The sequence below is a fragment of the Perna viridis genome, chromosome 10, assembly GCF_037379345.1.
Source record: "Perna viridis isolate PV_CMFRI_1.1 ecotype Kerala chromosome 10, ASM3737934v1, whole genome shotgun sequence".
Classification (NCBI taxonomy): domain Eukaryota; kingdom Metazoa; phylum Mollusca; class Bivalvia; order Mytilida; family Mytilidae; genus Perna; species Perna viridis.
In genome coordinates, this window is record NC_142454.1 from 18,469,741 (window position 1) to 18,496,627 (window position 26,887).

A 26,887-nucleotide genomic window follows, 5' to 3' on the forward strand; every position below is an offset into this window, starting at 1 on the left:
CATATTTTCATGAACTTAAGGGACTTTGATTTGCGTCGGCTGCTAAATGAAATTCTGCAACATGTAGTCACGAAAACTGATTCATCAACACAATCATTCACTAATATATATCAGTTGGTACTAGTTAAGAAATGTAAGTATTTGAAAACAGAAACCTGATATGTTTTGTTAAGCTTTCTGTTTTGTCATTTGTTACTGGACAAGAGAAGGATGCTAATTGATACTGTTTCGCGGGTCTCCCTGGATCGTGGTATCACTGACCAAGAAAATGGAACGAAGCAATTCTTAGTACTTGTTGTGCTTGACATAGGGACGAAGTGTAAACTTTGAAAACACACATTTGTTAAGTTTATTCATGGACAGGAAAGTAAAATTCAAAATTAAAAAAAATACTTTTAAACTGGATGAAGATGAAAAAAGGATTTAAAAGTTCATCATCTATTAAAAATTTATTGAAGTGCATCCCTACAAATTACCATTGCAAGGTTTTTGATAGAAATAATTTTAGAGAATTTTCTTTTCAATACAATGATTTAATAATGGGAACATTATTTAGGCACACAAATTTAGCTTCCTTTTTGCAAGCAATATACTGTATATAGACTAAATAATAATTTTCCAGCCTGTACTCATTCACAGTGGTTGATGTTTCACAGGAGCTTTATATCTTGTTAAGAAAGATTGTATTATCTAACCTGTAAAATGTGGATCAACTTTTTTCAGGGAATGCATATTTAATATATCTCTTGTCTTAAGTTCTCATTCCAGTTTCCATTTTTGTCTTGCTTATTTGTTTCTATTTTCTTTACTTTAATTAGCTGCATGCAGCTAGAACTGCAGTAGAACCGTAACAAATATTTTCCTCAATCTCCTCATGGTCCTCCCTTACAGATTACCCAAGGACTATACAATTTAACAGCTATACAATGATAATTTTTTTATTTGCTTTTCGGCTTGAATAAACTTGTTAATAAGTTCCTACTCCTACTTCATGATAAGAGGTAGAAAGGTCAAAAAGTGACTGAACATGCTGAAAACAAACATTTAGGTATGATTCTGCCTAAAAAAACAAGCAGTGTGTGATTCATCACATCACAATGTAGATAATCACTGAAACTGTTCAAATACACTTCTTAGGTCCCAAAAACAACCCTTCCTGTTTTCATTTCCTTGGATCTGCTGTATATCATTAAATATTTCTTGACTGGTTTAAGTGTAAAAATTCTGGCAGGAAATTTTTCTGTACTTTTCTGTTGTAGATTTTTTTATTTGTGTTAATATCTCCAGTGGGAAACTATCATTCGCACTTTCAAATTTGAATAGAGTTTCTCTGAAGTGACAGAAGGATTTTCAATAAAATATTTTTGGTTAAGTGCCCCCCCTGTTTAGATTGGGAAGAAAATTGATTAAATGGGAACAGAAAAAGCTGGAGTAAACTGGTATTTTTGGGAGTTTTGCATGATTTTAAAATTGATTTGCTTAGTGAAACATCCTATATTCAGATTTAAATTCAGGGTAACAAAATCACTATAAGGTAAGAATATGTGTACGGGCTGGTGGTCAATTTTGCAGACTGATATAACCCTTATGAATTCAAGATCAAAATTGAGAAAGTATCAATTTTAGGTAATTACTTGTATGTCTAAATGGAAATTTAAAGTTTTCTGAATCAGAATATTGTCAAACATGTAACCAAAATTCAATTGAAGAGTTGTATCAATGAATTTTGTGTCCATACTTAGGTGCAACCTCTACGATCTAATCTAAAAGCTGTGCCTTGTGGAGGAATTTATTAAAACATCGAGTCTAGTTAATAATTTCAACTTTAAAATAGGTAAATAGATATATCTAAAAACTATCTATAGGAGATACAAGGAAATAAATGTAAGTCCTTTCTTTTTCAAAATTCTTCATTGGGTCAAAGCTGTGTAACAAACCTTAGTAGGAGTTTTTTTGACCTTGACCACTAAGTGGCTAGGTATTATATGATAACCCCCCAAAAGTTGGATGTCTTTCCTTCCGTCTGTCTGTCCCTTGACAGTTTCCAGATGATATTTAACTTGAGAACGGATCAATTATTTTTGTTTTTAAACTATGCACAATTTCTAAATTCCATAAAATACTGGCTAAGTTTAATTTTCTGTGAAATCCTTTTTGTAGTTTTCGGGTAAGGCTATTTTGAACATTTTGCCATCCCCTCTTTTTTCACCATTACGTGGCAGGGTATCATTTAAAAAATCCTGTTTTTATCTTTTATCTTGAAAAATTGTAATATTTAGAAAGAGAATTTCACTTGATGAAATGATCCAAACAGGAAGGTCCTCAAAATTAATATAAGCTCCAGTTATAAAAGCTATTGTCCATGGAAGGCCAAAATTTATTTGGCTGTTTTTAGCTCTTATCTTGTATATATGTAGATACTTTCAATGGTTGACATGATTCTTATGACAACATTAAGTCATGTATGAAAATCCCACTTTGGTCATGTATGACAGCTTCTAACATGAGTTATTGCCCTTTAAGGTTTTGAAAACTATATTAGATAGAGGAGAGTCTTTAAATAGTCCCTTTTCCACTTATTGGTTAGGAGTTGAACTAGTCAGTCTGGTTATCTCCCTTTGCACAAGATGTCTTTAAAAAAACACACTGAATGCAGTAGCTGAAAAAAAGACTATTAATGAAACATACTAAATGACAAAGCCTACAAATATCTCCGTTTGGTTGAAGTTGCAAGACCATACCTTGTAGAAATTTCTGTCCTCTAAAAGCCCTTGAAGACAAAAAATACCAGTTTTTGTTAGTTTTGGCTTTACACTTGTTACAAATAGAAGGGAACTTTAAATGGATGAAATGATACTTATGACTTGGAGTACAATAATCTCATTAGGTTTAGAGTTATATTAAAGTTGTGCAACTTTTCCTTGTAACAAAAGGGTTATTGCCCTTGAAAGGCAAATAAAATTAGGCAAAAGTCAAAACCATAATAGGAAGGTGAAAACTTACAATTAATAAAATGGTTCTTGTATTAGATTCAATAAATGAAATGGTTCTTGCAACAAGACTGACACAATCTGTATTAGATTGAATACATTGTATATTATGGTAACTCTTTTACAGTAGTTGATTTTTTTCATGATAGGCTATATTGGCTTATTACCATTTTTTGGTTCTATTGTCATATGTTTTTCAATTTTAGCTTACTCACTTAAAAGTCTTATTGGCATATCTTTATGTTATATTAAAGATGACTTAACCAAGACAAAAAGGTTTTGAGAAAAACCAAAATGACATAATTTTTTCATTTCTATTCAATTTTCAGTAACTACATTTTTTGTATTTATGAGACTGTGAGGTATGCAGGTGATTTTTTACTCGGAAGTCATGTAACTTATGAGTCTTAAAACCATCTGATGTCAATTGAAAGGACTTCCAGTTGATATCTACCTTAAAAGTACTTCCACCGCAAAAGAGATCTGGCCAATGAATATTAAAATGTATCAAATTGCAGTGATCAAATTTAAGGGGAATACTTGCTAAATGCAAGTTGAAATTCAATTTTGCCAGTAAAAATTATTTCTACTTGCTAAAATTTGCTAATGGAATTCTGTATGTCATATAGATAAAGTCCAGAAATAACCCAAAAAACTGAAATTTAGGGTGTGTAAATTTTCAGTGCTTGCTGAATTTAGCTAGTGGAAAAAATTTTGAAATTCAATCCCTGAATTGACTGTTTCGTATTTATACATTGCTTGTTTTTACAGTTTACGATTGATTTTCAAAGAAAAATTCAAATACATTTATAGAAGTTTGAACTATGTTATATTAATGCCTTTGATATCCATATAAGGATTCCATGTGATTGGTAAGGTTTAAAACTAAAATTAGGTTGTTAAGATTACACATTGAAAAACAAAATAAAAATGAAATGAAGCAAAGCAAAAAAAAAAAAAAAAAAAGAAAAGAAAATGAAATTGAAATTTTGAATCAATAGTATTGTGTGGATGTGTAGTTCTAGTAGTGGTGAAAGCGCTGATACCGCTGTAAATAATTAATCTTTTTGGAAATACAGAAAGAACAAATTACCATTCATTAGCGTATTATAAAGTTTTTAAAATACCTATAAATATCTCATGACTTCAATTGTTCAATGCTATCGGCGCTTTGTTTCAATCTGGAACAATAGTATATTTTTTGCTTCAACGATCTTAATGTAAGCTTGATATAATGGCTTTACTAGAAACTTTCATTGTTAAAATGTGCAAAATTGTGTCCTGGAATGAAAAGTGTTTTTCACAAATTTGGCTGAGTTTACCCAGTTTGGTTTCATTTTGCATTTTAGTTCTGTGTTCTGCATGCAAGCACTGCAAAATCGGTTTTATAATGCAATATTCATTTTCATTTTACAGTTTGAGTGTAACCGCAAGGCCTTAATGGCCAATTTTACCAGTTTTATGCCTATATTCTTGTTTGTTAGCATTTTAAACATTAGACCCGATTGAGAAGCATACATTTCTATATTTTATTATTTACGAATGCATAATAAACGTAATATCAAGCTATTGTTTTTTTTTTAAGAAGTTTATAACCCATGTTATATTGGTTCAATTTAGTTTATGTCTCCAATGGCCTGCAACATAGTATCCCATTTCAATACTTAATTCACCATCAACGTTATGAGATAAAGTTTCTATTTCATAACGCAACAGATTTTAATTGTTATTATACTCCTACTGCCGGGTAATCAATATGACATTCAAAGCATGAAAGATATGTCATATTGTGACAGTGAAAACATGGTCTTTTACCAATATCTGTCTACTGAATCAGATAATTCTGTATTCATAGCTTGATGTAAACCAGATTTTGATTGTTTGCTTCCTTTTCCAGGAAATTTACACGGATTCGTAACAATTAGCTTGTGGATCTGATGTATTTATTAATGATATTGAGGTTTGCAGAAAAAACTGGTGAAGGGTTGTCGCTACATATGAAAGCTGAAACAAATGGTATTTTTGTTTATGCCAGTCTTTTGGTGGATGCATTAGTTACTGTCTGTCTGTCTGTCCTTTGTCAGTCAATACTTTTATACTACTGTCAGTTGGTTAATCAATCAATATCTTTGTTGTATGTCACTGTCTGTCTGTCTGTCTGTTTTTTCTGCCTGTTTGTCAATCAATACTTTTATTGGATATCACTGTCTATTAGCATACCTTTTAACCTTTTGAATGCTCGGAGAGAAAGATCTTCATCTTTACAGCTTTTCTAAGAGAGAGATTTAGCATAAAGACCTCTTTCGTAAGTAATTTTTTTTTAGAAATCCAAGTACAAAGGTAAGACAAAGATTAAATCGATGATAATCTCACTAATCTACTAAGGGTCTTTTTTTATCAAAATTGTAGTAATTAATACAACAAAATGGATTAATTATTTGTTGATTGTTTTTCAATGATTAGTATGTTACATAAACATTATATTTGTATCAATAAAACCATTTAGAACATAATTTGTGCAATATTTCAGGAGGGTGATTTTTGGGGCGAAATTTGTGAAAGAGGGAGATTTGTGTCTCTCATGTGGAGACTTTCTCAATGAGAGATTGAGTCTCCTTGAAAAGGGAGGGTTAAAAGGTATGCTATCAGTCTGCCTACATGTTTGCCTGTCAATATTTATACTGTAAATCACTATCAATGTTGGTCAGTCCCTCTACGTTTATAATACCTCTATAACACTTTTAATGATTTTAGCTTATCTTGGATTTGATTAATTTTGACAAACTAATTTTTCTTTGATATTGTATTTCAGATTAATGAGAAATAGAAAAAACAATATTGTGCATATTAAGTGGTAGGTTTTGATAGCTGTTGGGGTTATAGATTTTGGAGCTATGCCACACTATATAAGTACCAGTAGTTGTCTTTTTGATACACCATGTATTATTTTTTCATTTGTAAGCACTTTACAGAGTTTTATAAATATTGCTAATAAATTCTCAATAGTGAATGGCATGTATGCATCAGTGTATAAATCTTTTTGATACTATTGTTTCATTTGTAAGCACATTACAGAGTTTTGTAAATACTGCTGTTAAACTCTGTTATGAATTGCATTTATACATCAGTTTATTTATTATAGGATTGAACAGCTATTTTCGGTCGTTCATGCATGTATGAATGGATCTCGGAGCTCCCTAACTCAATAAACAGTCGAAGGCCGTTCATGTAACGTTTGGGAGTGGAGAGATCCGTTCATACATGCATGAACGACCGAAAATAGCTGTTCAATCCTTATAATTCTATCCGACAGTCAAAGTTACCCTCTAAGAGCCTCAGTCGGTTATATTGATACACTCTGTTTGTGTTTACACTTAATACACATGCATTCCCTTGCACACATATTACACATAATCGTTTGCATGACAGTGAAGGCAGCATGGACGAAGTGATAGTTGGCATTGAAAAATATGAGATGTAAACAATTCAACAGGAATATAATTATTACGGAAATACAACAAGAAAGAACAACAAGGCTTTTTCAAGGGTTCAGTCAGACTCAGTTTCTTTCCCCGAGTTGAAAATTACTCTCTATGAAAAAACTTGACTGGTAAAATCAATGTGCATGTAATAAACTTTTCTTACGGCTATATTACGCCGTTCAGTTCGTTGCCATCCTCTTTTGAACTACACGGCTACCATATTGGTTTCAAGTTGACTGGCCTTTATGCATGTATGAACAATCTGGCGAAGTTCATGCATGTATGAACTTTCTGGCAATGACGTTCTCAACCAATCAAAAACGCCTATAAGCATGAAGAATCTCATGATTAGAATTATTGTGTTGTAAACAGTGAGTTTACTTAAGAAGAACCTCGTGTCAATCTAACTTCAGTTATCACAGTGAAACCTATCTGAACTGAACCCTGAAAAATCAATTCACCTTTTTTAAAGGATGTGTGCTGCTGAAAATAACAAGGATATCAGAGAACTGCAAAATCTTTTAAGTATCATTCTGTGCAAGAATCAGGCAATGGGTGGCACATAATTTTTCAAAATTTGGTCTTTTTTGCCTCAAATGTATTCAATACATCTAGAAAACACCCAAAAAGCTGTTAAATGTATCTTGAAGCATCAGTGATGTAGATATTTTTTTACTGCTTATATAGGGAAAAATATAGTTCAATTTTTAACCCATATTTCCATAGTGCATTTCAACTTAATTTGACCTATAAATATCTTAAAAATGCAAACATTACAAACACTTTGGTGGTTATTTCTGGAGGATAAAAGGTATAAATACTTGTTCAATGCAATAAAATCTCTGTTTTTTCCCCTCCATGTGCCACATTTGTATACGTTTTGCCTGATTTTTAGACAGAGAAGTACTTAAGATCTTTCATGCAAGGAAAATATAAATAGAAAAAATAATGGTTCAGTGTTCATGTTTTTTAGATATAAGCATTTGAAATTTTGGTGGGAATAGGATTTCTCTGGATTTTACATAGGTTTTGACCTAGTAGGTTTTTATCTATTTAAAGCCTTGAAGAAAAAAAAAAATTTCATAAAAAAACTTCTCAAATAACATTTTAAGGTGTGTTTAATGAAATTATGAAAAGAAAAATGGAGGTCGTTAGGCATAAAATAATAATGCTGTGAAATTAATAAAACCAGAGTAGTACGAAAATCTGACAAAAAATGACTGAACATGAGCAGTGAACATCCTTAACCAGACATTTTTTCAGATTTCTGTTATTTACATTGAAATGCATTTTGAACCTTGGTAAACTGAACACCTGTATAAATCAAACCAAAGGGGTTTTGTTAAGACTGAATTTACTGTACTAAGGGACTTACTTCAATTTATTTCAGTGATCTATAAATTGATTAAAGTCAAACACATTTAAGTCGTCATGGATATTGCTTTAAGGAATTTCAAAATGTGTTATCACTGGAGTATATTATAGTGATAATGAAGGCTATTGATTCCTTTTCAGGCAAATTAAAGGAAGTATTCAACAATGTAAAAAATTTCGTACTTTTCAATAAATATTAAATTAATATAGGTTTCAATATTTCTAGTGATGTGGCAGAAGTCTACAGGTGTCAAGTTACAAAAAAAATAATCAGCAAATCAATATCAACACAATTGTTGTTTTGTGGAGTTTACATCCTTTTATAAGGTTATTGGTTGTGAACTGAGAATTTCTGATTCACTTCAGTTTTCCATTTTAGCCTTTATCTAGACAATATAGTGACAATACAGCATCTTCATCTGATAGTGAAGACACATACACTAAGTATGAATGGAGTAACAGCAATCTCTTAGGAGGATCAAATGGTTATTGAGGTAAATACTATTTAATTTATTGGTAAAAAAGAATCACAGTTGCTTTGGAGCTCATGTGTTATAATTCTTTTCACTAATTATTTTTTTTTAATGAGTAATGCTAATTTGTACATTAACTAGGATTTTAAGACCAAATGTAAGTCCTTCAGTAGCACTCCAGCTAAAAATCCTGCAAAATGTGATTCATGGTTGAAAAGCCTACATTTTTAGTTTTGATATTTTGTTTTAAATGTTATAGTAAACTGAAATTAACGTGGCTTTTCATAAACTCATGCTCTTAGGAGATAAAAGTTATATAGAAAGCACTGTAGACTTCAGGGAGATAACTCTGTAAATGACACTGTAATACAATAGAAACTGTTGGATTTTCAATTTGGATTATCTCCCAATAGACAGATTGGAATGAATAACTATACATTTCATCATCTATCTATTAAGCAACAAAATAACAAAAATAAAATGTGTAGCCTTTTATGAGGTGTATCACATATTCCAGAATTTGCATGATTCTTACAAAGGCTGCTACTTAAGCGGTGATTGGAGTTTGGATGTTTGGAAATGGACCATTTTTAATTGTAATCAGAATTTTAAATGGACCATTTTTGTTGGCCCCCCTCTAATCCCAATCACTGAGTTAAGATAAGCAATTTTTTGTTAACTCATGGTGATAGAATTTTGCTATTTCACCAGAAATGCTATTTTTCAAACTGAATTTGTCTTCTGTAAAAGTATTATGAATGTTATTCTTTAAAGTGAATTTTTCCTCTGTAATAATGTAATTTGTGGTAAATTTCTGGGAATGCCTTCGGCTATTGCTTCATCCCTAAATCTTCTAATACTTGACAGGCATTGTGCAACAGTAAGTTTTTTATGCTAGAAGTTAGTATTAGAAACTTGGTATGGTTTTGTTGTTGAGATCAGTATTCAGTACAAACTCATAATTAAGTTTAGTTTTAATACTACTACATATGTACTTGAAAACTATGTATCTTCTACCCTTGCCAGTGTTTTCAATAGCAGCTGGCAGCTGGTTTAAATCAGCCACCTATCGCTGTGTTTTTTCTCGCTATGAAATTTCCAGTTAAAAAAATTTTTTGGTTGATGTTAGTAAAAACGGAATTTGAATCCGGATACGGATCGGTGTTTAATCAGTCATGCGTCTCAGTTGTTTTGTTTCTGTTTATGGTGAATATACATAATGGCTATTACAATATTTATCATTTTAAGAAAAATACAAGCTGGATTAGAGGCACCATAGTTAATGAGAGGTAACCCACTGGTGGCCTTGAGCCTCCCCCCCCCAACCCCTCGCCGTAGTTTGGGTTTCCTCCTATTCATTTTAAATTTCCACCTATTCAAAATCTTAGTGAAAACACTGCTTGCCGGGGCAATGTCATTCATTGGTCTGTTTTAACATTTGGATATGGATTATTTTTTTTGTAAAATTCATTCGAAATCTAGTATTTTAAAAAAAGAGATGTGTTTACTTAGCATAGGTGAATCAAACAGTTCATTGAAATAAAAAACATTTTTATTGATCACTGCTTTTGTTTTTTTTAAAGATTGTCCTTTCATTCTCAAAGTGCTTGTTGGGATGGAATTTATTCAGATAGAATGAGGTGAAAGCTTTAAAATATTACAATTCAATAGTGTTGTGTTAAAGATAAAGAGTGTGGGAGGATCAAATAGGTTTGTTACTTTAAAGTATTGCTTTATTGATTCTGAATATATTGTGGAAAAGTAAGAATTAATGGTAATAGCATTGTGTTTATGTAACACTACTGTATTTTTGTTTTCATGAGGTTAATTAAATATTGTTGGTGTTGGTGATTGTCAAGCACTTCATGGGGAGGGGTCTGTGTTATGGACACTCCTTAAGGGAGTCTGTGTAAGCTGTTGGGAACTGCACACCCGTCCTTGGATCCATGCCAGCATATGCCTACACCTATGGGATCAGGGATCAAAGAGCTGACCCTTATGAATATCTGGACAATATGCCTATTGTTTGGCTAAATCTGTTAATTGACTCAAAATTTACAGTAAATTGATTTGATTATAATATGACAAATAATGAAAAATTAATTTGTACAAAAGCAAAAATCATTACAGTTTAAAGATTGATTTTGTTGATAACATTGATAGCAGTATCCCTATACACTGAATTGCTAAGGAAAAAGTTTGAAATATGCTTTGTAAATATGATAAGTCTTATATAATTCCTTACTCTTAAAACATATTTTCTTATGTTCAGATGATGGAAAATAGTTAAAAATTTGGTAAGAGAAAGCAATGATTGAAAGAATTAGCAAATACTTCATGATGCTGAGGATCTTATGGCAATATAGCTGGTTGGTACCCCCAAAAAATTATCAGGATTTAGGTGAAGTAGAGGGCAATAGATTTTTTTTTGGGGTGACCAACCAGTCCATATATTGCCATTTAACCTGACATGTTATGAACTATTTGATGATTTATTTTCACTTTCCAAATGTTGTTTACTCCAGATTGATGTGGAAGGAAAGAGAAAATCATATAGTACTTTTTAAATCATGATGTCACTGTCTTAATTAGAAAGTAAAACGGCCCATATTATTTCCTGGCAGTCCATATAACGTTATACATCTAAGGAAGTAAACAAATAAATACCTTAAAGTGAAATATGTGAAAGTGTACTTTGATAGAATTGCAGTCAATACTATAACTGACTGCTTCCAGGCAGAAAGCAGGACAGATCCAGAGATTTTAGAGAGGTTGGTTCCAGAAAAAGGGTTTTTGCATGCTTTGCCCCAAAGTTGCACAAACTAAATGCAATTTTCTACCAATTAGAGGGTTCCAGGGGTTGGAACCCTCCTGGATCTGCCTCATACAATGACTAATACTGATATTCTTGTAGAAACTTCATGATAATAGATCCCTTAAAATTTCTGATGACAGCAGGTATGGTAGTTAAATATAGTTTAATATAAGGAAGAAAGCCTTTTAATTTTCAATGTAATCAATAAAATTGACTGATATTCATTGTTTCTTAATGAGTTGGCTATTAATTCCAGAGGAGTATTTACTTTATCAATGTTATATTCTCCGTGTCATCTTTCCTTGTCATTGGTTAAGTAGACCAGTAGGTTACTTGATCAATGCTGCTACATGTACACGGTTTGATTCTTATATATGCCTGCGTTTACGTATGGTGATCAAAAGGAACTAAGTACTGTTTTTTTTTACTTTAATTGATTTTTAATAGAAATAAAACAAATGCTCAAATTTAACAAAAAGTCAATAAATGAAAAAACAAAAAAAACAAAAACTTGTCTGAAGATTTTATAAAAAAAATACATTGCTAAAAGGCAGAGATCTTAGTGCCTGTATTTCTTTGAAAAAAGACAGTATTTTGGAAGCAGAAATGCAACTTAGGATCTTACTTCGAAAACAAAGGTATCTAAATAAAAAAGAGCAATTACAGTTGAAATTGTAGAGAGTTTTTTATTTGTCAATAAACATTATTCTGCTCCAATTATCTATACCAGTGAAGTTACAATCATACAGAGTTAGATATAATAGAGAAAAAGATGTAAAAAGCCGTTAATTTTTCCATATATTTGGTCATTAAGCCACATATTTGCAAGAAGTGTGATAAGTCACACTCTTTATTTGGTTGTTGACAAAGTATCTATAAATGAAGTACTTCTATTTTTAGATGAAATAATTAGTAGAATTTTTCTCTGTAATCAATAGAGCAGCTTAGCCATGAAATGGATGTCATATTGTGACAGTGAAACATTGTCTTTTGTCAATACCAGTCTACAGATCCAGATACTCTGTATTCATAGCTGGTTTTAAACCATTGACCAGATTATAAACGTCTATTTGTAGAAGCTTGTCACTTATTATTTAAGTAGTAGAGTTGTTAATTTTGGAAGAGACAGTTATTTTTTATGGAAGTTTATTTGAAATTCAGCATGAGTTAAGGTAAGGGTATTGATAACTAAGTAAACTAACAGCCCATGCCTTTTTTTTCATAAACTAGTTATATCTTTTGTTAGTGTAAAGACATACTAGTAAATCTCTCAGATTGATTAGAATAAAACTTGGTAGTGGGCACAGCCACAGTGAGAGGGGAGAGCTCTTTGACAACATGCGCTTGCAAGTCAGCTGTTAAATGGAGAATGGAGCAAGCAAAATTCATCGTTTAGAAGTGATATAACATGGAGAAAATGCTAAAGAGTCTACAAAAGTTATTCTTAAAACTAAAATAATGTAATGAATGTACAAAATTCAAACTAAAATAGCAAACAAGGATTTAAAGTACCTAAATTGGTACATTCCAGTCAATGTCGTCCTTTTTCAAACCTCATAATGCCAATATCATTGATAAGTTGAAATGTTAATGAATAAATGCATTTGCAGTTCAAAATTAAATTCATGTTCATGCTATTTTTATTTCATTGAAAGGCTATAACTTGTGCTACTACAACTTCTGGTCACTAATTGTGTGGAGCCACATATCAGGGTTCTATATTTAGAAAATATGAGATTGCCTAAAATCTGAAAATATATTTATAATTCACCATAATTTAAGAAAAATTCAAATTGTCTTTATGGACTTTAGTTATTTATGATGACAGGTTGACTCTTAATCATCCCTGCTTAGCAAATAGTTAATTATACTAAGGATCATATGCTGGTATATGGACCAGTAGAAATTATATAGACTGAAGTATAGGTGAAGCTGCTTAGGCCCTCATAAACGAGACTGTCAAAATAAAATTGGTACAGTACAGTTTCAAGCAGGCCAGTTTAATTTAAATACACATGTAGGAAATTAAATTCTTGATATATACATGGATTAATATATGAAGTATAATGTCCTTGCATGATTTTGATGATAGACAAATGATCAAATGTAATACTGGTAGATGTACTTTGTTTCAAAAATTTGAAAGGCTATTGATTTAGAAGGTAAAGATCTCGACTTTAAAACATTGAAGTTGGCAGTACTGTGTGTTAGAATTGTCAAAGGCACATGGGCATAACAAGTCATCAAATTTGGTAACCAAGAAATATTTTGCTTTAGTTCACAAGACTTATTATTGAATGAAGGTGAAAGTTCACACTATAACATTGTTGAATGAGGGTGAAAGTTCACACTTTAACAATTTAAAGTGTTTGGGTACTTGCACTTTATTGTCTGAAAACTTGCCAAACAAAACAAAAGATACGTGTAGGGAATAACAGTTAGAAGACATACATGTACATGTATTAAGAAATGCAGATGCAACAAATATTAAATTTGTTTTAATTTTTCCTGACTTCTTCTTCCAGTTGTATAGAACATTGCTACAAATGATAATTTCTAAAACCTAATGCCAACTTTGAAACTCTAGCATCACAACCACTTCTAAAACTACATTAAAAGCACTCACTTGATTCTCATTATTTTAAATATGCACATGTGCATTAGTTGATGCAATGCAATAAAACCTTTCTATTGTTTTGCTTTTACCAAGTTGTGAAGACCATGATATTGATGCCTAATTAGATATTGTTCTGAATTAACCTTAGCAATATGTGTTAACCATTTTAGCTATTGTTTGTGTGGAAAGTTATTTTGCCGAGACAATCATCCAAAATGAAACAAAACCCATGTAATAATGTTGTGAAAGGTACAAGCAAGTATTAATTTTGTTGTTTTAATGGTTTCTTCACTTATATAATACATCTATAATATACTTTGTAGTTTTCTAAAACCTTATACATTATGCAAACTTCGAAACATAAGCATCGTAACCATTTCTCAAATTACACTAAAAGCACTTACTGATTTCTCATCAATTAAATTAATCAATTTACATGTTTGCATTAATAGATGCATATCAATAATATCTGTATTTGTTTTGCTTTTACCTTATTGTGATGACCATGATATTGATGTTTAAGTGTCAGTATCTATAAGAATCAAGCAGTGGGTGACACATGGTATAAAAAAACCCCCACCATTTTGAAAGTGTAGTTTGGCTATTTGCACTATCAGAATCAAGGGGAAAAGACAAGATTTTCCATTTCATTTTGGTAAATTGAGTTATAATTTCATTGGTATGCACTGGAAATGAAAATTTCAAGGGCAGAAAACTTTGTTAAAAACCTCAATTTCATACAACAGGAATTTTTTGCTGTTGTATAGTGCTATAATGCGGTCAGCGCTGTTGTTGTGGTTGGTGTCGTTGGCGTTTGAATTCTTTTGTTTCCATTTCTCATTCAATTATGACAATTCTTATTATAATTTGTTTCTTATAAAATATTATGTTGAGAATACTGAACAGATTTGAAATAGCATTTAGGATTTTCAGACTGTAGTGGATTATACAATAAAAATAAACTTTTTTTTAATTTTTGGTCTGATTTAGGAAATTTTTTATTGGATTCCTTATGAAAATCCCTGCCTGTATTTTTCTAATCAGATTCAGATTTCTCTTGTGGTTTGTGGTTATAAGGTTATAAAGGGGCTACACTAAAAAAAATATATTTTTTTTTCATTTCTGGTCCAATTCAATTTTTTTCCATTAGATTCCTTCTAGAAGTCCATACTTATATTTTCCAATCAGTTTTTCAATATTTCTCATTATTTTTAGTAACAAGGAGTCAAAGTGGCAAAACTGTCATTTTATGAAAGACTTTTTTTTCATTTGATTTTAATGACTGAAATTAGAACTTTTTACTTAAATTGAATTTCTTTATATTGTGCAATATTGTATCCAAACCAGTTGTTATGTCCACTTTGAACTGCTTACTTAAATTGAATTTCTAAATATTATACAATATTGTAACAAAACCAGTTATTGTGGTGAAATGAACTGCAAGTTCCTATATTAAAGTGTGTCAAAAAAAAATATTGTGTCCACACTTGTGAACAAGTGAACAGTGTTCAAATGACTGTGGTTGTATCATGCTGTGCTTGGCAAAGCTTTTTATTCAACGATGTATTGAAAAATTTCTGAAAATTTTAGTGATGCAGAATTCAAATAGTGGTCCATTTTAATTACTATAAATGTTGAAAATTTATGGGGTGTTTATTTCCTAATATGCTGGATGAAATATTTTGCATCTATGTATGAATTTCATAGTCAAACATCTTTACATCATTTTTTTCTCTCAAACAAAAAACTCATCCTTCAGTGAAATTAAATTGTTAGATCGTGGGTTTTTGACTTGCATGTTTCTGATTTTTCACATTTTGCCTGATCCTTACATGGACCTGCACTTAATTTAATATTGGATCAACAATTTAGGTAAACCATTTTTGTTGCTATAAATGTTGAAAACTCATGGGGTGTTATTTTCCTCAATATGTCTAAATTTTGCATTTATGTATAAATTTCATGGTCAGACATATTTACATCATTTTAAAAATTTAAAAGACTAATAAAACTAAGTTATTTTTTTGAGATATTTATCGAATTAAGAGACTGTAAATGTAGTGAAAAGTACCCTCTAATGAAATGTTTCCAAGATTACACTTAAGGGTCAAATAATTCTTAAACACAAATTTTCCAGGTCCTAATCTAAATATCTATGGCAGGGTGAAGTTAATTCTGTTTGCAAAATTACAATATGTACTTGTTTGTCTATGCTATCTACACACCCTTCACAGCAATAAGCAGAACTTGGAGGGATCAGCAGTACACGGTGCAGGCGTGCAATAACAGTTTTCATGTAGGTTTGGAAATCTTTATTCTTTGCTGTGAAAAGAACCTTTTGTCACAAAATAATGGTATCGTCTTCTTCAAGAGTCTTTGGGCTTTCCATTCATACAATTTTTATATCAGCAAATCCAGAAGAAAGGCTTGAATTGGTTGGAAATTCACAGTCAATATGCTGTTCCGTAACAATTTTCGGAATCTGCATCAAATGGCATGACTACTCACCAAAAGTCTGCAGTACATAGACCATCTGAATTATCATTCTTTTGATGATTTTATACTAGCATTTTTTTTTATAAAACAGTCTAGTTTTTAAGATATCAAACCATGCTTATGCACAGTGAGGAATTACCATAATTAGAATTATGCAGAGGAAAAATATTAATAGATTAGTTGAACTATGCTCATGATCAGAAAATTGCGGTGTTTTATATCTTATAATCTATGATAATTTAAACTGTTTATTGCATTTAAAAAGCAAAAGTGGCACCGATGGTAAATGGAAATGTATTTTTTTTTATAGTATTGTTATAGTTTTCAGATAACTTTAATATAAATGCAAATTAAAGTATTCCTGCAGACCGGGATTGCATAAAACCTGTTCTGGGATAACTAGTATTTTTAACACATATTTGCCTGAAAATGTGCTTTTGTTACATGTATATTTATTATACATATACCTTTACTTTCCTATTTAGACAAACAACCTCAATTACACAGAATATAAGCTTGTTTTCTCCTAAAAATACAAGACATAATGCCATATAAGGGCACATGGGTATGTATGTTGTTTCGGTGAAATAAATATAGGCCAATAAATATTGGCCTGGTTATCATCCCGAGACTCCCATATTTGCCTGTAACAAAGTTGGTGATCAATATAAATCTAGGGATGATAACCAGGCCGACATGTAAATCCTCTGTTTGAACTATTAAAATTTAATACAAACATGTCTCCGATTTGCAGACAAGTGTTCAGGCTAATATCTAGATGGAAATGCTGTGCTGAATATTGAACTGGTCATTTTACCGGTTGGTAATTTTCCTTACTTGGAAAATATGAATAATTTACTTCTAGTCATATTAGTCACAAAGAATTAGTAATTAACATGCATAATAAGTGAATTGAATAAAAATATGCATTCTACTGTCCCAATCTTATCCTGTAAAAAACATTCCAATGCACAAAAATAGCACTTAAAATTCTTGCAGTTTGATACGGATTATACTGAAAATTGTAATGAAACAGCATTTTGATTGTGAAAATCCGACCAATTCAAGCCTTTATTTTAGGTTTGTTTATACAAAAATTGTAAGGAAATCCCAAAGACTCTTGAAGGAGTGGATACCATTATTTGTGACAATAGTTCTTTTCACAGCATAGAATAAATATTTCCCAGTTTTCACAACTACCTTTCCAGTTCACAAGCCTAAATACATTTTTCAGAAAATTTTTATATGGTGACTGTTGGCCTGTAGTAGTTAATTTTACAGGCCCACTCCATTATGACAAGCCTTTGGCATCGGACTGTTGCATAACGGTAAAGACTGAATTTCCATACCTACCTGAAAACTGTTGTTGCACGTCTGCACAGTGTAATGCTGATTCCTCCGAGTTCTGCTTATCCATGTGAAAGGTGTGATCTAGCTATTGCAAAACTTCTCCCTGTCAAAGACAAGTAGGGGAAGTGGGCACAAATAAGGAGAATTTTTTGTTCATTTGTCCTTTTAGATTAGCACCTGATTTTTTCTTCACTTTTTTAACTGTTCTGTACCAGAGGTTTGTCTGAGCTTATACCATAACTTTTCATTTGTTGCTTCTGTTGTCATAATGTCATCATTAACATTTCCTAAAAAAATTCTTCATCTTGGAAACCACTCAGTGGATTGTAACCAAATTGGTTATCAGTATTATCATTATCAGAAGTGTGTCTAGTGAAAACTGATGATTATGCTGTTCAGGCAACAGATATGGTGGCCATTTTTATTTTTAGAACATAAAGGGGAAATGTCATTTTTTTATGGGTACATCTCAAAAACAAAGACCCTCTTCTGTCTCTGTTGAGTCAATTGTAGAAAGACTCCTTGTTAGAGTTATTGCCCTTGACAGGCAAATAATGCATTTCTTCAATTTTTATTCAACAACTTGAAAACCATTATTTTTCACTGTTCATTTAAGGCCCATAAACTACCATTGTCTGTTTTTGTCACAGTCTTTTGGGGGTAATTGTCCCATAATTAATTCACAGTTTTCACATTTTTCTCTATTTCAATCTGGTAAATCATTATTCTTTGTTTATTTCAATTGTTCCATGAGTGACCCCTTCAAATGAAATGTGTTAACAGTACATATATCCTTTTAATTTCCTAGCTACATCCATGTTTATTAATTCTAAATAATTAAGTAGCACTTCAGCTAAGAATCATGCAAAATGTGATTCATGGGTAAAAAGCCTACATATTTTTATTTTTGATATTTTGTTTGAATTGCCATAGTAAACAGAAATTAACGTTCAGTTTTTCATATAACCCGTGTTCATAAGAGATAAAACTTGTATAGAATGCACTGTAAATTTCAAAATAAAGGGAGATAACTCTGTAAACGACACTCAAATACAATAGAATCTATTGGATTTTCAATGTTGATTATCTCCTAAGAGCAGGCAGATTTGATTGAATAATTACACATTTCATAGTATAGACCCATAAAACAACTCAATTACAAAAATAAAAATATGTAGCCTTTTTTTGGGTGTATCACATTTTTCAGATTTTGCATGATTCTTACAAAGACAGCTACTTAAATGTTTACTATGACAAAAACTCCCATGATGGAATGCAATATTTCTAAATAGATTTAGTCCATCAATGGTAACAGTTCATTAATAAATTCTTTATATCAACAGAGTCCTCGGAGAATTCATTGTTTTGTTCAATCATGAATTCTGTCACGATTTCTGTGGACATTATCTGATCTGCCTGTCTTGTGTATAGTATTAGTGATGGCACTTACGGTATTGAAATGAAGAACAAGGATTCTTATTTAAGAATCAAACTACCTATGTACTCTGTCACATAAGCTTGCATTAGAAACTTCGGAATAATGAATAGTTGTATGCAAAATATTCTACCAGTAAGAAACAAAGGGATGACTTGACATTGTGTTAAGGAATGCCCAAACTGTCATTTCTTTACATCTTAAACCACATTATGTTGGCCTTATATGGGATTTACCATTGGGATATATGTATAAATATAGTTTACTTCTTTGGAAGTCAGATCTGAATTAAGAAAAGCAAAATTCCAATTTGACCAAAAAGCAATTTAATCCACATTTACATGCACAAGTCTCATAACACCAAGTTACCTTTATAACTTTCTCTTTTGAATGATTGAACAAAGTCTTTATAGTCCAATTCACTTCAACAAATTACACATGTGATTGTTGATAGAACTATTTTATGTAGAGGATGCTAAAAGGTTTTGGCTCAGGTGTCAATTCTGGTGCAAATAAAAGTATTTGTATGCTTTTGAATGTTGAGAAAAATGAAAAAAAATATGGGGTTTGATGAGGTTTTGCATATGAAATATACATAAAACACTGGCCACCGACTTAGTGAAAATTGGTGGTGTACAGTTTTTATACCCCACCACATGAAGTGGCAAGGTATTATGTGATACCCTCTGAAAAGTTGTGTATGTGTCTGTCCGTCCCCAACAGTTTCCAGATGGTTACTTGAGAACGGATCAATAATATTTTTATAAAAATTTGCACAGTTGTTTAGTACCATCAAAATTCAAGTTTCAGCATATCCCAAGTGTAGTTTTTTAGGTAGGCCATCTTGAACATTTTGCCATACTGTGGCAGAATATCACTTAATGTTCCAATAATTCAATAATGCCCAAATCTTGTCCCCTGTCTATTCATTTTTTCTATATTTTTATTTCAGAGTTCAGTGTCCATGTTTCTAATAATTTACTTACATAAATTGGCTGCTTTTCTCAGTAAATGCTTTAGAATCATGACGGATCCTCCCAAATTACAGTTTCTTTCAGAGTTTTCTGTATCCAAAATGCTGAATTTTCTTACAAAAAAAAAACTATATGAGAGGTATATCAGGTGTTTGAGCAGAGCTGTTTTTACTCATGGATATTTTTGCAATATTTTTGCTTGACTACAATTGTACAGAGCCCTTTACTTTTAAGTTACTTTTTTGACAGTTCCTGATATTTTTGTAGTTTTGTATTAAATCAAGGCATCTTTTTCTATATATATATAAATAAAGATGAAAAGCAAAGACAAAACCCCTTTGTTCATTAACCTAAAGAAAACTTATGGCAAATAAGTCATGAAAAGGGACATAAAATACAGAAAAAAAACGTGTGATTCATATAAAATGTGGGATAGTCCATGCTTAACATACACTTCCATAAGGATTATTCTTTTGTTCTACCCTAAGCACTACCTAACAGAAGTAAATGTCACACATGCTTTTTGACTACCCTGTGCATAAACACCAATGGGTCTGAACTGATCAGTATTTTCCGCATGGTACAGTTTGGACTTCATTGAACCCATCATCATACATAGTTACCTATTGTTTCTTACACATGTACATGATCCCCTGCTTACAAAAATTACTGAAGAGGTATCTTTGGAATCACTATGTCCATCTTCCCATATATACATTTAGGTACAGCTCCTCTCAAATAATTCATTGATTTTGATGGATATTTAAATGAAGATAAGGTATCAATATAGATATGCATTAAGGAACATACATGTAATTACCGTCAGATGACTCCCAAGGAAGATGATCTGAATTGAGGGTTTTACATGATAAAACCTTGTAAGCACAACTCCTCCTTAACTGCTTAAAGGATTTTGATGTAATTTTATAGTAATATTAGGTATCATATGTAGATGTGCATGAAAGAATCCAACTATTGTAGGATTCCAATGGAGATAATTCACATGGTAAAACCTTGTGAGCGCTTCTCCTTCTTAAGTGCTCAAGGGATTTTGATGTAATTTTATAGGAATGTTTGGTATCATATGTAGATGTGCATGAAGTAATATTATTACTGTTGGATCATGCCAAGAGGAGATAATCCAACAAGTCCATTTGAAGTGGGTGGTATTTTCTAGTACTATAGTTTGTTGAATCATTCCAGTATTATTCTAAATCGTAGTCACATGTTGACCTGGTCTACTGCCAGATAACATTTTAGGTAAATTATAGATACATGTTTTTGAGGTCTCAGCTGAATTTATGAATATATGAATTGGAGGTCTCAAATGATTTTATGAATACAGGTATTTGAAGTCTCAACTATTAGTATTTGGTATAATCTTTAAATTAATGTAAATATGTCTTTTCCAGATTGATGGACCTGTAAACGTCATTATTGAAGGATACTGTAAAAATGGCCTTGACAAAAAATGATCTCATCGGGATTATCGTAGTCCCAGGGGCATTGGCAGTTGCCTTTGTTCTTTTAGCTGTGTTCTATTTCATACGACATTGGATTTTCAAAATTCTAGTATGTTTCTGGAAACGAGATATGTGCCTTGGATGTAAAACGGAACGTTGCGAAAAATTAATGGATGATGAAAAAGGTAATATCTATGTGACAGACAGTCAGTTGTTAGATATAGAAGAGTCAGAAAAATCTATGCCACATACTTTATCAGTGGAACTAGTGACAGGGACACCTTGTAGTGGGAGAGAGAGAAGTAATAATGTTTAGCTATTGTTCAGCTGAATAGATAAATGATAGAATGGTGCCAGAGATTTAATTAAAACAGCAAATGATCAGAACCAGGCAGTTTGGTTTTAGTATTTTCCTCTGGATTTTGGTTGTACTACCTAGTAAAAGCCCCAGGCCTAAGTTTCATAAAAAAATTTCAAATTGAGAATTTCCTTAAATACTTGATTTTCAGTAACAACCAATTTGAGTTGAAGAAGAGTTAGAAGAAAATCTCAAGTTGGGATTTTTTTATGAAAGTAGACTCAAGTCTCGATCATTAAGAAGAAGAAGAAGAAGAAGAAGAAGAAAAAAAATTTTTCTGAAGATTAATATGTTAATACATGACTTAAGTATATGTTATGATATTTTAAGGATTGGGAAATACTCAATATAATATTTATTTATTTATTATATTTTGTGGCTATAAAAATCTGAAATATCCAAAGGCACGCAAAAATCAATCTGAAAATAATTAATCTTAATGCAATGACAGAACCACTGATAATCAATTCTACTGGACATAATTCTCTGTGTATCTCTAAATTAGCTGCCCTGAATTTAGAATGCATTGTATTTTTAAAAGAACTAATATCATGACAGTGTATCGGCAGGGACTAAGTTAGCTTTGGATATTATTATGACTCTTGTGTTTAGGCAGCCAAGGATTTTTAAGGCCATTCCATTTTCAATGTATCTATAAACTTCCTGTCTTAGAATTATGAATGTTGTGTGAGAATGTTTAGAATGTGGTGTGAGTGTGTTTTGGGTGTTATATTAAATGGATGTTGAGAGAGTATTTTAGTGTGTATTGTAAGAGAATGGAGAATTTTTTTTTCTCAGGAAATCTGGTAACAATGTCATATATTTTTAGCATCTAGATACATGAGTCTATATGTATAGTAAAGTGCAGACATGTACAATGACATATATTCACCTGACTGTCCTGTTCAGGGTGCAGACCTGTACAATGACATATATTCACCTGACTGTCCTGTTCAGGGTGCAGACCTGTACTATGACATATATTCACCCGACTGTCCTGTTCAGGGTGCAGACCTGTACAATGACATATATTCACCCGACTGTCCTGTTCAGGGTGCAGACCTGTACAATGACATATATTCACCTGACTGTCCTGTTCAGGGTGCAGACCTGTACAATGACATATATTCACCCGACTGTCCTGTTCAGGGATTGTGAATATGTAACTAACAGTTTATTTGACTATCAGACTTAAACTTTTATTTATGGTTTTTAGTCAAAGCAATTGAACTAATCAATCTAGTCTCACTTTATGTCAACAATTCTACGCATTGTATATTAACTGCTAGTCAATTTGTACTGTTCTAGTCAATGTTATTTGAACGACCTCCATTATTTCAATTTTCTTGGCAGAGTTATCTTCCATAATTGCATGGCTATTATATTGTTTATATGCCACGTTATTTGATCAAAATGTTTTTCAGTCTGTCCTCTCTATATTTTTTTCAGGTTGATATTTTTTTTCTGTTTTATTGGGATAACATCATTATGTAATGTACACATTAGCATCTGGATATTAATTGAAAATATCTGCCATTTAATGGTTGGGACCAGAGTGTGTAACATGCTACAAATCTCTTGAGCTTTTTGAATTTAACATATCTTGCAATGTTCCTAATTATTGCCTGATATATCCTACATCAGGCTACTGTTTTAATGCTAAAAATTATCGACAATTCCCATTGAGAATGGTACATAAAATTAATGTCACAGTTACTAATGTCAATGTTGGTTGCCTAGATCTTGATCTGTTGGTAACTCCAGGGCATTATGCATACTTGCCAACATATAAATGATGAAAACCCGGAGAAAATTGGCGAGGGGTCTGGGGACCTCTCAAGATCCCCAACCGCTCCAGGGCAAACCCCCCCCCCCACCCAATCTGAAAACAAAAATAAGGAATGGAGGACATTTGATGATGTTTTAAAGGAGAAAACTTGGATTTGGGAAACTAATTCTTTCTGTTAGGTAGTCTCTTATTGGGAAAAGAGATGTGAAATTTTTTTCCCCTGACATTTTCTGAAAACCCTTAGAATATTTTTCTCAACCCTGAACCATGGAAGAGGACCATAATCCCTGAGGATCATGGTGAAACCCTGAGCGTTGGCATGTATGCATTACATTAACATTTTATTAGCCTTGTCCTATTGGGCAAGTTGATGAAGCCCAAATTTAAATCTAGGTTGTCCTTTAGTAAATGATTATTGAAAAAAGGTTTGGTTTTTGTCCAGTTTATACAGGTTTAAGATGACTTCAGGGTTTTTCATGGACAGGTCTCACTGTATAATTTAAAGAGTTTTGAGTATATAACGGAGAGACTTGTAATGGTATATCATTAATACTAACAAAGAGTGCTAAATGGAACATTAGTATACTTTACATCTTACATTTTTGTAATTTGTCAAATAGTTGCAATACTTTATATTATATCAATTTGAAATAGGATGGTTCCAATTTTGATACAAATCTATGCTTCTGAGTGATTTAAATAGCTGTTTTCTACATTACACTAAGTTGTACTACTTTATCATCACAAAACACCTGTTTAATTTTTTGACACTGTCTTTCAAGTTTGAACAGTTGTCAATTACTGGTCAGTTATGACAAGATTATCAGAAGCCTAGCTAGATCACAGGAGTTTGAGTTCGTTATTTGTCAATCATTCTACTAAAATGTTGTTTTTACAATTTTTTACATTTTACTAACTATGGCAGTACATTTATTTTTTTTTACATTTTACTTTCCAAGGCCATACAGTAAAAAATCTTGTGATGTTTTAAGTGCCATGGATAGTAGAATGCAAAAAAATCCTTAAAACATTTAAGTGTATGACCATGGATAGTAAAATGTAAAAAAAATATTTTAACAATATTTTAGCAAAATTATTGACAGTTTTATTGATCAAACTCAAGGAATCAAGTCCATGTGAACTAGAATTTTTATTGGAATCAGTACCACCCTATTTCAAATTGTTATAAAGCTCCCTGTGTTATTGGGAGGTCCCTCTTTCTTGTTTACTATTTACTTACATAAGATGTGATTCTAGTCTTTATTTATATACTTTATATAATAAGTTAATTTAATAGATCTATTTTTATACACTTAATTTGTACTGGTAGATACTGTGAAGGTATTAATTTTTGCGGTGTACAATTTTTCACTTTAATTTTCGGTGGACAGAAGACTTGCTGTAAGTCCCTTTCTGGTTTTTTTTAATTCATTAAAGTTCATTGGAAAGGTGTTGCTATGAGAGAGATGAGATAGAAAGCCTCTCTGCAGCTACACTATAGACTATATTTTATCAGAGAAATGTTTTCAGTAGAAACTAACTGCAAGATATATAATTAATTCTTAGAGATGGATTTGTAGCAAGTCTAGGTGAACAGATAAGCAAGAAAAAAGTATTTCTTTTATAATTGACTTTTTTTACTTCAGAATGCAAAAAAGAATTGCAAACTGCAAAAATTACTAACCATAAATATGCTCTCTTGATAGAATTTATGAAAATGAGAAACAATAAAAATTAATGCTTCTACATAATGTATTCAATAGACCCTTTTGTGCTAACGGTGGGTAGTCGATGAGCATGCATAGAGCATGCTCAATATACACTTTCGCGAGGAAAATTCTTTTGTTCTATCCAAGCCCTACCTCGCGGAAGTGTATATTGAGCATGCTCACCAACTTACCACAAAAGGGTCTGTTGGTGCTTCTTTTAATAACTACACTCCTAAAAAGATTAAGGTATGCTTTCAAACATCCTATTTTTCATTAAAATATTAAATTTTACCGTTCAAGTATAATTTGCATATGAACATGTAAAACTTTCAGTTTGATAAAGATATTAGCGTTTGAGTATTTCTTTTTTTTGTGAATCACTGTGAAAGACTTGTTGTTGGGTGCCTATTTTCATGGTTCTGTTAAATCCTAAATTAAAATTAGCATCAGAAAGTTAAATTTCTATTTGAAACATGGAGACTATTCCATAAAATATAAAATCCATGCTCCAAATCAAGAACTTTTGACAAACCATGAAAATAGGCAGCCACGAATAAAGTAACCTTCACATATTGAGCATTCCATAGGTGATTTTTTTTTGTATTTGGAAAGTGTGCTGTATGAACTGGTTTGTCATATTGACACTTTTTATTACACCAAGTAAAATAGTTAACTTCAGGGAATGAAGTTGTACTTCCTTCGATTGAAAGACTGTTACCTATTTAAGTACTTCTCCATCTAAGAATCAGGCAAAATGTGTATAAGGTGTAGCCCATGAAGAAAAAAAATGCAGATTTTATTGCATTGACCAATTAATTATACCTGATAACCACCAGAAATAACCATTAAATTGTTTGTAAAATTTGTCTTTTTTAGATATTTATAGGTCGAATTTAGTTGAAATGCACTACAGAAAAATGGCAGGAAAATTTTCCCGCACTTTCTCTCTACATAAGCAGTAAAAAAATAGGTAGATGGACAATTAAGAAATTGAACTTTCTATCAGACACAGTTTTGAATACCTATGGAACAATTGTCCGTTTTTAAAACTACCTGATGAGGTTCATAAGGTAATGGTCATACAGTCAATGGAAACTCCTCCATTCCGTGAAATTATCTATGTTATCAGCTGTAATACTGTTTTCTTTGTGTTCTATTATTATTTGTGTTTTTTTTATGATTACAAATTCAATGTTCTTTAATAAATGTTATGTTGACAAAAATTTTATATATATTTGAATAAAATTTATTAATGAAAATGCTTTTTAAGTTTTTTACTCAGAGTTTTTTTCTTTATGATGGAAGTTGAAGTAGTAAACAGTATTTAGTATAGTAATTTTGATTTAGAAAGTAATTCTGACCAAATGGAAGAATATAATATTTGTATTTATAACTATAAAAAGATATTTATCTTATCTTGTGTATTATACCCTTGAATTATTTTTTTCACCGAGCTTGAGATTCATTTGAAGAAATTGCTTTAGTCAGATTCATTTGACTGGTCATTTGACTTGTTATTTAGGGCATTTCATTTTAAAGAAATATGCGGTGAAAATAACCCC

At 31.5% G+C, this 26,887-nt stretch overlaps 1 long non-coding RNA gene across 1 annotated transcript; it reads left to right on the top strand.

The window, feature by feature from the left end:
• Nucleotides 1-26,599, top strand: LOC148604818 (uncharacterized). Its single transcript, XR_015915919.1, has 3 exons — nucleotides 1-133; nucleotides 8,226-8,340; nucleotides 21,419-26,599. It is a non-coding gene; the product is annotated as an uncharacterized LOC148604818 (long non-coding RNA).
• Nucleotides 26,600-26,887: the final 288 nt, after the last annotated feature.